This window comes from Asparagus officinalis, chromosome 1 (genome assembly GCF_001876935.1).
Source record: "Asparagus officinalis chromosome 1, Aspof.V1, whole genome shotgun sequence".
Lineage (NCBI taxonomy): Eukaryota > Viridiplantae > Streptophyta > Magnoliopsida > Asparagales > Asparagaceae > Asparagus > Asparagus officinalis.
The window spans coordinates 61,267,659-61,278,014 of NC_033794.1; positions in this window are offsets into that span (position 1 = coordinate 61,267,659).

Genomic DNA, 10,356 nt, shown 5'->3' on the forward strand with positions numbered 1-10,356 from the left:
AATAAGGCAAGAGTTCGAGAGGAACTGGATCTCAGATCTACGTAGTCATCCTCCGGATCAAAGCTTGGCCTTTGATCCCGAGAACTAAAGGCTACTATTTCCTTAGCGAAATAGTACCCTCGGCTATTATTTCCTTGGCGAAATAATACCCGTCATACTGCGTAGATCCGACCGGATCTAGATCGCGCTGTGGTCCACGGATAAACCCCGGCGTAGGCGAAGAACCCACAAAGCGAGTGACCGCAAAATAAGAGCTCGCGATTCGTTCGAAAGGAAAGTTGTAATCTTTTTTCTTTTTCTTTGATTTCGTTGTAACCGGATCTTATAAAAAGACCGGATCTTTGTAATCGATAAATTATTACAAGAGTGTGCAATAGAATCAATGAAGAACACAATTTTCCCCGCGAACAATCTGACGACCACAGTGGGAGGTTTGAGACGACCCTAACTGTAGGAAGGTTTGATCGCTCGGTCTGAAAATGGACCTCTCGTTCATTGAAGGAATCGAGAGGAGATTTTGGCTGTGGTCCTAACTGTAGGAAGGTTTGACCAATCGGGAGGTTTGAGACGACCATAACTGTAGGAAGGTTTGATCGCTCGGTCTGAAAATGGACCTCTCGTTCATTGAAGGAATCGAGAGGAGATTTTGGCTGTGGTCCTAACTGTAGAAAGGTTTGACGAGAGGAGATTTTGGCTGTGGTCCTAACTGTAGAAAGGTTTGACCAATTCCGAATATTATGTCCAGACTTTAACAATGAGAGTGTTGAGTGCACAGACGCGGTGAGAATTTGAATGGGAGCTTCTTATTCATCACCTTCATCAGCAATCCCGAAGGCAGCAAAAGACTTCCGGTCCGAGACTCCAAAAAGAGTACTCTTTCAAGGACGAAGACGTTCTAACCATCTTCGAATCCCTCCTTGAAAGTAACAAGATCAAACTACCACCTATCACAAATCAGGAGGAAGCTGACAACACGACGGATCCAAAGTACTGTGCATACCACAGGAGGGTCCTTCATCCCACCAAGGATTGCTTTACTCTCAAGAATAACATTCAGACCTTGGTCGAAGCCGGCGTCATAACGCTAAAATAAGCCAAATAAGAACGTTAAGACTCCAAAGAGTATACGAGTATAAACTGTTTCTCAATCCTCCAACAGGTGCATGAGGTAAAACTGCTTCCGTACATACTCCAACAGGTATATGAGTCTAAACTGTTTCCTTTCTTTCACGGGAAGTTCCTGGAGAATACCATGCTTGATATTCTTAAGGATAACCCGGACACCCAACTGAGTACAATACCATACCCAGTTTTGCAAAGGAAGCTGGGGGTGGATGATTCATGTAACGGGAAGTTCCCAAAAGGAATCCATATAGTGTATTCTTAGGGATAATCCGGTCACCACAGCAAGATGATGAATAAGAAACTCCCATTCAAATTCTCACCGCGTCTGTGCACTCAACACTCTCATTGTTAAAGTCTGGACATAATATTCGGAATTGGTCAAACCTTTCTACAGTTAGGACCACAACCAAAATCTCCTCTCGATTCCTTCAATGAACGAGAGGTCCATTTTTAGACCGAGCGATCAAACATTCCTACAGTTAGGGTCGTCTCAAACCTCCCGATTGGTCAAACCTTCCTACAGTTAGGACCACAGCCAAAATCCCCCTCTCGATTCCCCCAATGAACGAGAGGTCCACAAATCGAGCGATCAAACCTTCCTGAGAGGTCCATTTTCAGACCGAGCGATCAAACCTTCCTACAGTTAGGGTCGTCTCAAACCTCCCGCTTGGTCAAACCTTCCTACAGTTAGGACCAAAACCATAATTCACTCTCGATAAACGAGAAATTCATCTTTAGTTCGGTAATCAAACCTTCCAACAATTAGGGTTATCTGAATCTTTTTTATTCTCTGAGTGAAGATCCCACTCTTAGTTTCACCTTTCCGGATTCTGGGGGTGGAGATCCCACCTCGAGTCTCCTTTCCAGCTGAAGATAGAATATAAAATTCTTCTTCTTCAGTGTCGGGAGATAGAATATAAAATTCTTCCTCTCCCATTTCGGGTTTGTCTTTGCCCCAAGAGAAGACACCACATTTTTTCAAACTCCCAAAATCTGTGTCTCACAGGTACGGGGAATTTTATCCCAAATCCTAAGTAGGGATAAGTCAACGCCTAACACGCGTTGCCGGTTTAGTCTTTTTCCGTAGAAAAAGACACCAGAGTTCGATTCTGGGGTATTCTATCCTGAAACCTAAGCAAGGATAAGTCTGCGCTTAACCCGCGCTGCCGGTTAGTTCTTAACCATTAAAAAGAACACCCATTCACATATTCGATATTGTGGCAGGTTGTTATTAATAACACCAAAATTCATGCCTTACACGCATGGGGAATTTCATCCTGAATCCTAAGAAAGGATATGTCGATGCCTAACACGCGTCGCCGGTTTAGTCTTTCTCCGTAGAAAAAGACACCAGAGTTCGATTCTGGGGTATTTTATCCCGAAGCCTAAGTAGGGATAGGTCAGCATCTAATACACGTTGCTGGGTAGCCTATTCCCATAACAATGGCGAAGTCTACGTATTCGAAGTCGTAGCAGCGAGTCTAAGAGAATTCACTCTCTTAGCACAACGTCACATGCGGAACGGATTTAGGCAATTCGCATGCTAGCCCGACTCAAACGGTAGTCGGTAAAGGCTTATCAAACCCGTTGAGGGCTGAGGGGTTGCCAAAAATCCTATAAATACGGGAGTCACTGACGCATCAGCTTCATTAGTTGGTCTCGTGACTTGAGCATCCAACGTCATTCGAAACCCTAGGGTCAACGCCGGTCAACGCGTTACCCTAGGTCAACGCCAATCAACGCGTTGCGATCAAAAAGTCAACGTACGACGTTCAAAACCCTAAGGTTCGAAACCCTAGGGTCAACGCCGGTCAACGCGTTACCCTAGGTCAACGCCAATCAACGCGTTGCGATCAAAAAGTCAACGTACGACGTTCAAAACCCTAAGGTCAACGCCGGTCAACGCGTTACCCTAGGTCAACACCAGTCAACGCGTTGCGATCAAAAAGTCAACGTACGACGTTCAAAACTCTAAGGTTAACGCCGGTCAACACGTAACCCTAGGTCAACGCCAGTCAACGCGTTGCGATCAAAAAGTTAACGTACGATGTTCAAAACCCTAAGGTCAACGCCGGACAACGCGTAACCCTAGGTCAATGCCAGTCAACGCGTTGCGATCAAAAAGTCAACGTACGACATTCAAAACCCTAAGGTCAACGCCGATCAATGCGTTGCAATGAAAGAATCAATACTCCGAAAAGTATACGAGTATAAACTGCTTCTTAATACTCCGAAAAGTATACGAGTATAAACTGCTTCTTAATACTCCGAAAAGTATACGAGTATAAACTGCTTCTTAATACTCCAATAAGGTATACGAGTATAAACTATTCCCTATTGTTGGTTGAGAAGTTCCTGGAGAATATTTTCATTCTTAAGGATAACTCAACAACACTACGCCGGACAACACGTCGCAAATAAAGACTCAACGCCAACAATCGAGGGTCAGTTCTATGTTGAACCAACAAACACGAGCTAAAGATCAGAAAATCAGGAATCGACTTCAAGTTTAAAATTTTGACAACGGTCAGACACTAAATGCAGCACCGGAGCCCTTACAGACATTCGACAAAGCACCGAATAGCCTGAAGGATTGAAGGAATCAAGAACAGAAGCCATTCCAAGGTCCCGTTACACCGACTGAAGGTTGGGACAATCATATCCAAAGTATTCCAGACTCTTCTATAAAAGAACGAGGCTGAAATACTTTGGAGGGGGTATCTGTAGGCATATAAAATTGCTTATAGGTCCCCTAGCATAGCTCGGCACAAACCGACAAACCAACGAGGCAACGAGATTGACTAATCGCACGCAAGCAACGGAATACGTCCATTCGCGTGCGGGATCAAGCCAAGTGTTCGAAGAGTCAACGAGTCATCCAGCATACTCGGACGAATGACGATCGAATCAAGATCGGTTTCGGACTCCAACTCAGAAGCGGATTTACTGCCTAATCGGGATCCGGATTTACTGCCAAATCAGATCAACCAAATCAAAGACTAAGTTAATCAAATCACGGACAGAACCAAAGGCGGAAAACACCAAAACCACCACCTAGAGGGGCTCGGCCGAAGCCGAGCCAACTTCAGGTGGCTCGGCCCAAGCCGAGCCACCTCAAGGTGGCAAAGGTTGGAATTTTTGGAGGCGAAGCTCTGCTGGATTCAAGGCTCAGAACTTAAAAAGATTGAAGCTTTGGGACTTTGAGGACTTGCTCTTTCAGATCCGGTGCTCGGCGATCGTCAACGCCAAATAAGGCAAGAGTTCGAGAGGAACCGGATCTCAGATCTACGTAGTCATCCTCCGGATCAAAGCTTGGCCTTCGATCCCGAGAACTAAAGGCTACTATTTCCTTGGCGAAATAGTACCCTCGACTATTATTTCCTTGGCGAAATAACACCCGCTATACCATGTAGATCTAACCGGATCTAGATCGCGCGGTGGTCCACAGATTAACCCCGGCGCAGGCAAAGAACCCACAAAAGCAAGAGACCGCAAAACAGGATCTTGCGATTCGTTCGAAAAAGGAAAGTTGTAATCTTTTTTCTTTTTCTTTGATTTCGTTGTAACCGAATCTTATAAAAAGACCGGATCTTTGTAATCGATAAATTATTACAAGAGTGTGCAATGGAATCAATGAAGAACACAATTTTTCCCGCGAACAATCTGGCGACCACAGTGGGAGGTTTGAGACGACCTTAACTGTAGGAAGGTATTTTCGCTTGGTCTGAAAATGGACCTCTCGTTCATTGAAGGAATCGAGAGGAGATTTTGGCTGTGGTCCTAACTGTAGGAAGGTTTGACCAATCGGGAGGTTTGAGACGACCCTAACTGTAGGAAGGTTTGATCGCTCTGTCTGAAAATGGACCTCTCGTTCATTGAAGGAATCGAGAGGAGATTTTGGCTGTAGTCCTAACTGTAGAAAGGTTTGATACGGATGAAGCTCACAATGCCAATAATCCTCCCGTCAATGCAGGGGGTGGCAACGAGAATGCTGATGAAGACTCAGGTGAAAACCCGAAGATTAAAAATCTCGAGAGCAAAATCAATACATTGATTTCCGCTCAAGAGATGAAGAAGACGGGCATTCCTTGTCCGTACCCACGAGAATGGGAATCAATCCCCTATCCAGCGAAGTTCAGCCTAATTAACTTCACGCCGTTTGATGGGAAGGGTTCACCCACGCAGCATTTGATTTACTTCAAATCACACCTGGGTGTTATCTCTGGTAATGAGCCTCTGATGGTACGGTCCTTCGTTGGCACTCTTCGTGGAGCCGCCTTCGATTGGTTCTTCGATGACGACACCGAGATATCTATCGGATCATTGCTCGATGAGAAGCAGAAAGACGGGGAGTTAGTCGACACCTTCGTCAAGAGGTTCCGGAACAAGGCGATGAACTGTCAGGACCCGATCACTGAGGAGTTCATTCTCCATACTTGCCACAACAACCTCGCATTGGACGTATTGGAGGCAATGGGAACAGCACCGTCTAACACTTGGAAAGACTTGAAGGTGCGCGGTGAACAAACCGAATGCTTCCTCCGAAGGAAGAAGGCCGAGAGGAACCTACCGACGGCTAATCCTCTGAACTCAAACTTCGCCTCTCGTGGTAAGGGCGAGGCACCTGTAGTTGCTGGTGGGGCTAATCGAACGTCACAACAGCAATCCCGAAGGCAGCAAAAGACTTCGGATCCGAGACTCAAAAAAGAGTATTCCTTCAAGGACGAAGACGTTCCAGCCATCTTCGAATCCCTCCTTGGAAGCAACAAGATCAAGCTACCACCTATCGCAAATCAGGAGGAAGCTGACAATACTACGGATTCGAAGTACTGTGCATACCACAGGAGGGTCCTTCATCCCACCAAGGATTGCTTCGCTCTCAAGAATAGCATCCAAACCTTGGTTGAAGCCGGCGTCATAACGCTGAGATAAGCCAAATGAGAACGGCAAGACTCCAAAGAGTATACGAGTATAAACTGTTTCTCAATCCTCCAACAGGTGCATGAGGTTAAACTGCTCCTTTCTACACTCCGAAGAGTATACGAGTATAAACTGCTTCTTAAGACTCCGACAAGTATAAGAGTATAAACTGCTTCTCAATCCTCCGACCGGTATAAGAGGTTAAACTGCTCCCTGATACTCCAACATGTATATGAGTCTAAACTGTTTCATTTCTTTCACGGGAAGTTCCTGGAGAATTTTTATATGTAATATTCTTAAGGATAACCCGGTCATGTAACTGAGTACAATGTCGGACCTAGTTCCACAAGGGAAGCTGGGGGTTGATTATTCATGTATCGGGAAGTTCCCGAAAGAATACCACGGGTGATATTCTTAGGGATAACCCAATCACTATAAAAATGATAAGTAAAACTTCCACATTTAAACTCTAAATTTCGGAATGTTTTCCATCATTGTTATCAAATTCACTAATTCTCATGAGTTATCTAGTTGAGACGAGATTCGATCCTTTTGACAGATTAATCTTTCCTCACGAAAATCCCCCACTGATCAAGTCAATTGACGGTGGGTCCACTAAATTTTCTGTCCGCCAATTCATGGCAATTTCCAAAGCTTGACGTGTTAAGTCCTGATTACTTAACGTCAAAACCCTTCATCGAGTGGCCAGTACAAACCAGTATTTCTATTGCTACTTGTATTCCACTCCCTGTCCGTTCGGTCAAACCTTCCTACAGTTAGGACCACAATCAAAATCCCCTCTCGATTCCTCCAATGAACGAGAGGTCCACTTTCAAATCGAGTGATCAAACCTTCCTACAGTTAGGGTCATCTCAAACTCCTACTTGGTCAAACCTTTACAGTTAGGGTCAAAACCATAATTCACTCTCGATAAACGAGAAATTCATCTTTAGTTCGGTAATCAAACCTTCCGACAGTTAGGGTTATCCGAATCTTTTTGATTCTCGGAGTGGAGATCCCACTCTTAGTTTCACCTTTCCGGATTCTGGGGGTGGAGATCCCACCTCGAGTCTCCTTTCCAGCTGAAGATAGAATATAAAATTCTTCTTCTTCAGTGTCGGGAGATAGAATATAAAATTCTTCCTCTTCTATTTTAGGTTCGTCTTTGCCCCAAGAGAAGACACCACCTTTTTCAACTCCCAAAATCTGTACCTCACAGGTACGGGGAATTTTATCCCGAATCCTAAGTAGGGATAAGTCTGCGCCTAACACGCGCTGCCAGTTTAGTCTTTCTCCAAAGAAGAAGACACCAGTGTTCGATTCTGGGGTATTCTATCCTGAAACCTAAGCAGGGATAAGTCTGCGCTTAACCCGCGCTGCCTGTTAGTTCTTAACCGTTAAAAAGAACACCCGTCCGCATATTCAACATTGTGGCAGGTTGTTATTAATAACACCAAAATCCATGCCTTACACGCATGGGGAATTTCATCCTGAATCCTAAGAAAGGATATGCCGACGCCTAACACGCGTCGCCGGTTTAGTCTTTCTCCATAGAAAAAGACACCAGTGTTCGATTCTGGGGTATTCTATCCCGAAGCCTAAGTAGGGATAAATCAGCGTCTAATACACGTTGCTGGGTAGCCTATTCCCATAACAATGGCAAAGTCTACGTATTCGAAGTCGTAGCAGCGAGTCTCAGAGAATTCACTCTCTTAGCACAACGTTACATGTGGAACGGATTTAGATAATCCGTATGCTAGCCCGACTCAAACGGTAGTCGGTAAAGGCTTATCAAACCCATTGAAGGCTGGGGGTTAGCCAAAAATCCTAAAGTCAACGCCTAATACGCGTCGCCGGGTAGTCTATTCCCGTGAGAAAGACGAAGTCTACGTGTCACGCCCCGCTTCCCAAAACACAGGGAATCGGAACGTGAACAAGCCCGCGACGTATTAGATTGAGAAGAAAATATATACTATCATTTTTTTTCCTTCTCAATCCAATACGCTAAGCGTCAAATATACAAATCTCAATCACAGGTCCCCGATCATAATAGTAAGAATATAAAGACAACCCAGAAGAAGAAATAAACATATCATCAACAGATCATCGCAGACATAAAATATGGGTTCAACATACCCTTATTACAAAACAAGTCTAGGTAGAAATAAAAATACATAGTCCATAATAAAGAAGTACTGCCAAAATACGAAGGTCCAACATTAACTAAAGAAATAAAACGATAACGAGTTCTAATGTTCATCCACTACTACATAAAAGAAAAACACGTCTAGGCTTCAGTTTGTTCTTCCACTCTATCGGGAGGACACTCCGGCTGGGTATACTCCGGCTCGGCTGCATCATCGAACTGAACCTGTTCGTCTCCTAAGTCTGACGCACACCAGAGAAAACAGGTGTACGTCAGGGTGCATGGCACACGGCAAGATCTCACATGTACAGATAAAACGGTCTAACGACCCATACTATGATAATAGTAATGATGGAATATGATTCTGTAATTCTAGCAATTTAAGTGAACATTTGCTACTATCAGAACGAACAGAGATACTCAAGTCAAATGGTAATCTAATTCCTACGACTAATCCATCCTATAACAAGTCACTGGTCAATTCTCACACAAAGTCATCACTCATATCACCGGATATCTGACTGTTCACAAATCCTCTACGTGTACCCAATACGCCGCTACACTGGATCGGTCAGAGGGCTACACGTAATCCGTTTTCAACCTGGTTCGAACTCAAGTTAAACCCGGGTGAATATCCAATTCACGGACCAAAGTGACTACACTGGCTTCACTTTGACCCAACAAACTAACCCCAAGCTACACTGGATCATGGGGGAGTCTGGAAGATACATCAACAGCTATATCCGATCACATGAACAAGGACTTTCCCATCCCAACTCTTCTCGTTTTTCTAAGTTAATCATAATCTCATTTGAAAACTCGGGTTCACCACCTAAACTCACGCATGTCACTAAGTCTGTTCATGACGCACAAGGCTACTAAATCATGAACTACTAAGGTTCTCAACACGTCAACAGATCATGAATATAGTATGGCATGTTAAACATGATTAAATAGGTTTATAAAGCAGAAATGAGAACTATAATGAACATGAAATGTCTAAGCATGAATAATGCATGAGTGAGCTTCATTATTATCTTACCGCTAGGATGTCCGAACTTCTCATACAAAATATCTGTACTTACGTATTCTCTAATATAATAATACAGTAAAAAGAAAACTAGAAACCGATGTCGTTTTGCACATGAAATGTCCCGCTCTACGGCGATCAGTCATACTATCATAAATAATAATATTCCTTTTTTCAAAAATTATTCTTTAAAACTATTTCTCATTATAACTAATTTAAAATTAAAAAGATTTATATAATATAACATAAAAATTCCTTTCGGCATGAAAAATAATATTCTTCTATTATATAAATTTCCCTAACTAATTTCTTTTCGATAAAAATTCCATAAATTCTAATTTAGCACATAACTGGTCATTTCATGTCCGGAATTCTTAAAAATGTAATTAACAACATTATTAGTCTAATTTTCACGGTGCGCTCGCAATCATCATTCCACGCAGATATTCAAAAATACGTATTAACCACAATAATAATTTAAACATATTCAATCATCATACTAACAACAATATTGCCACAAAATAATTTATTTGTATCTAATCATCATAATAACACGATATTATTCATTATTTAAGAACAAGATGGATGCGAGATCTTGCCTCGAGTTGTGTCGAACAAATCGGCGTTGACGAACGGGACTATGGCTCGCGGATCTGAGTTGGGGCTGACGAGGGTGTCGACACGGGTCTGGACAGCGAAGGGGAGGTTCTGGAGGTGGTGACGAGGATCTGAACAACGACGTCGGCGGTTGAGGAATCTCGGCGAGGCGGCGATGGAGTTCGAGCAATGACGAGGAGCTCACGGCGGGTTTGGGCGGTCGTGGAGGCGCTGGAGGTGAAGAACGAAGAGAGGGAGTCGGGGTTTCAGAGGGAGGCGGCGGCGGTCAGCTCAGGGGTCGACGTCGGAGGCCGGAGCGGCGCTGGGCGAGGGGCTGAAGGAGCAGTGGTGGTGCGACTCTTGGAGGAGGAGCTGGGGGTGAGCGGCTGGAGCGGACGTCGCTGGGGTGCGCTCGTCTCAGGCGGAGCTCGCGGCGGAGCTTGGCTGGCGGGTGGGCTCGAGAAGGAGGTGGAGGAGGTCAAGGGGGCGAGGGTGGTCGCGGCTGTTGCGAACAGGGCGGTCGGAGGCAGGGAAAAGA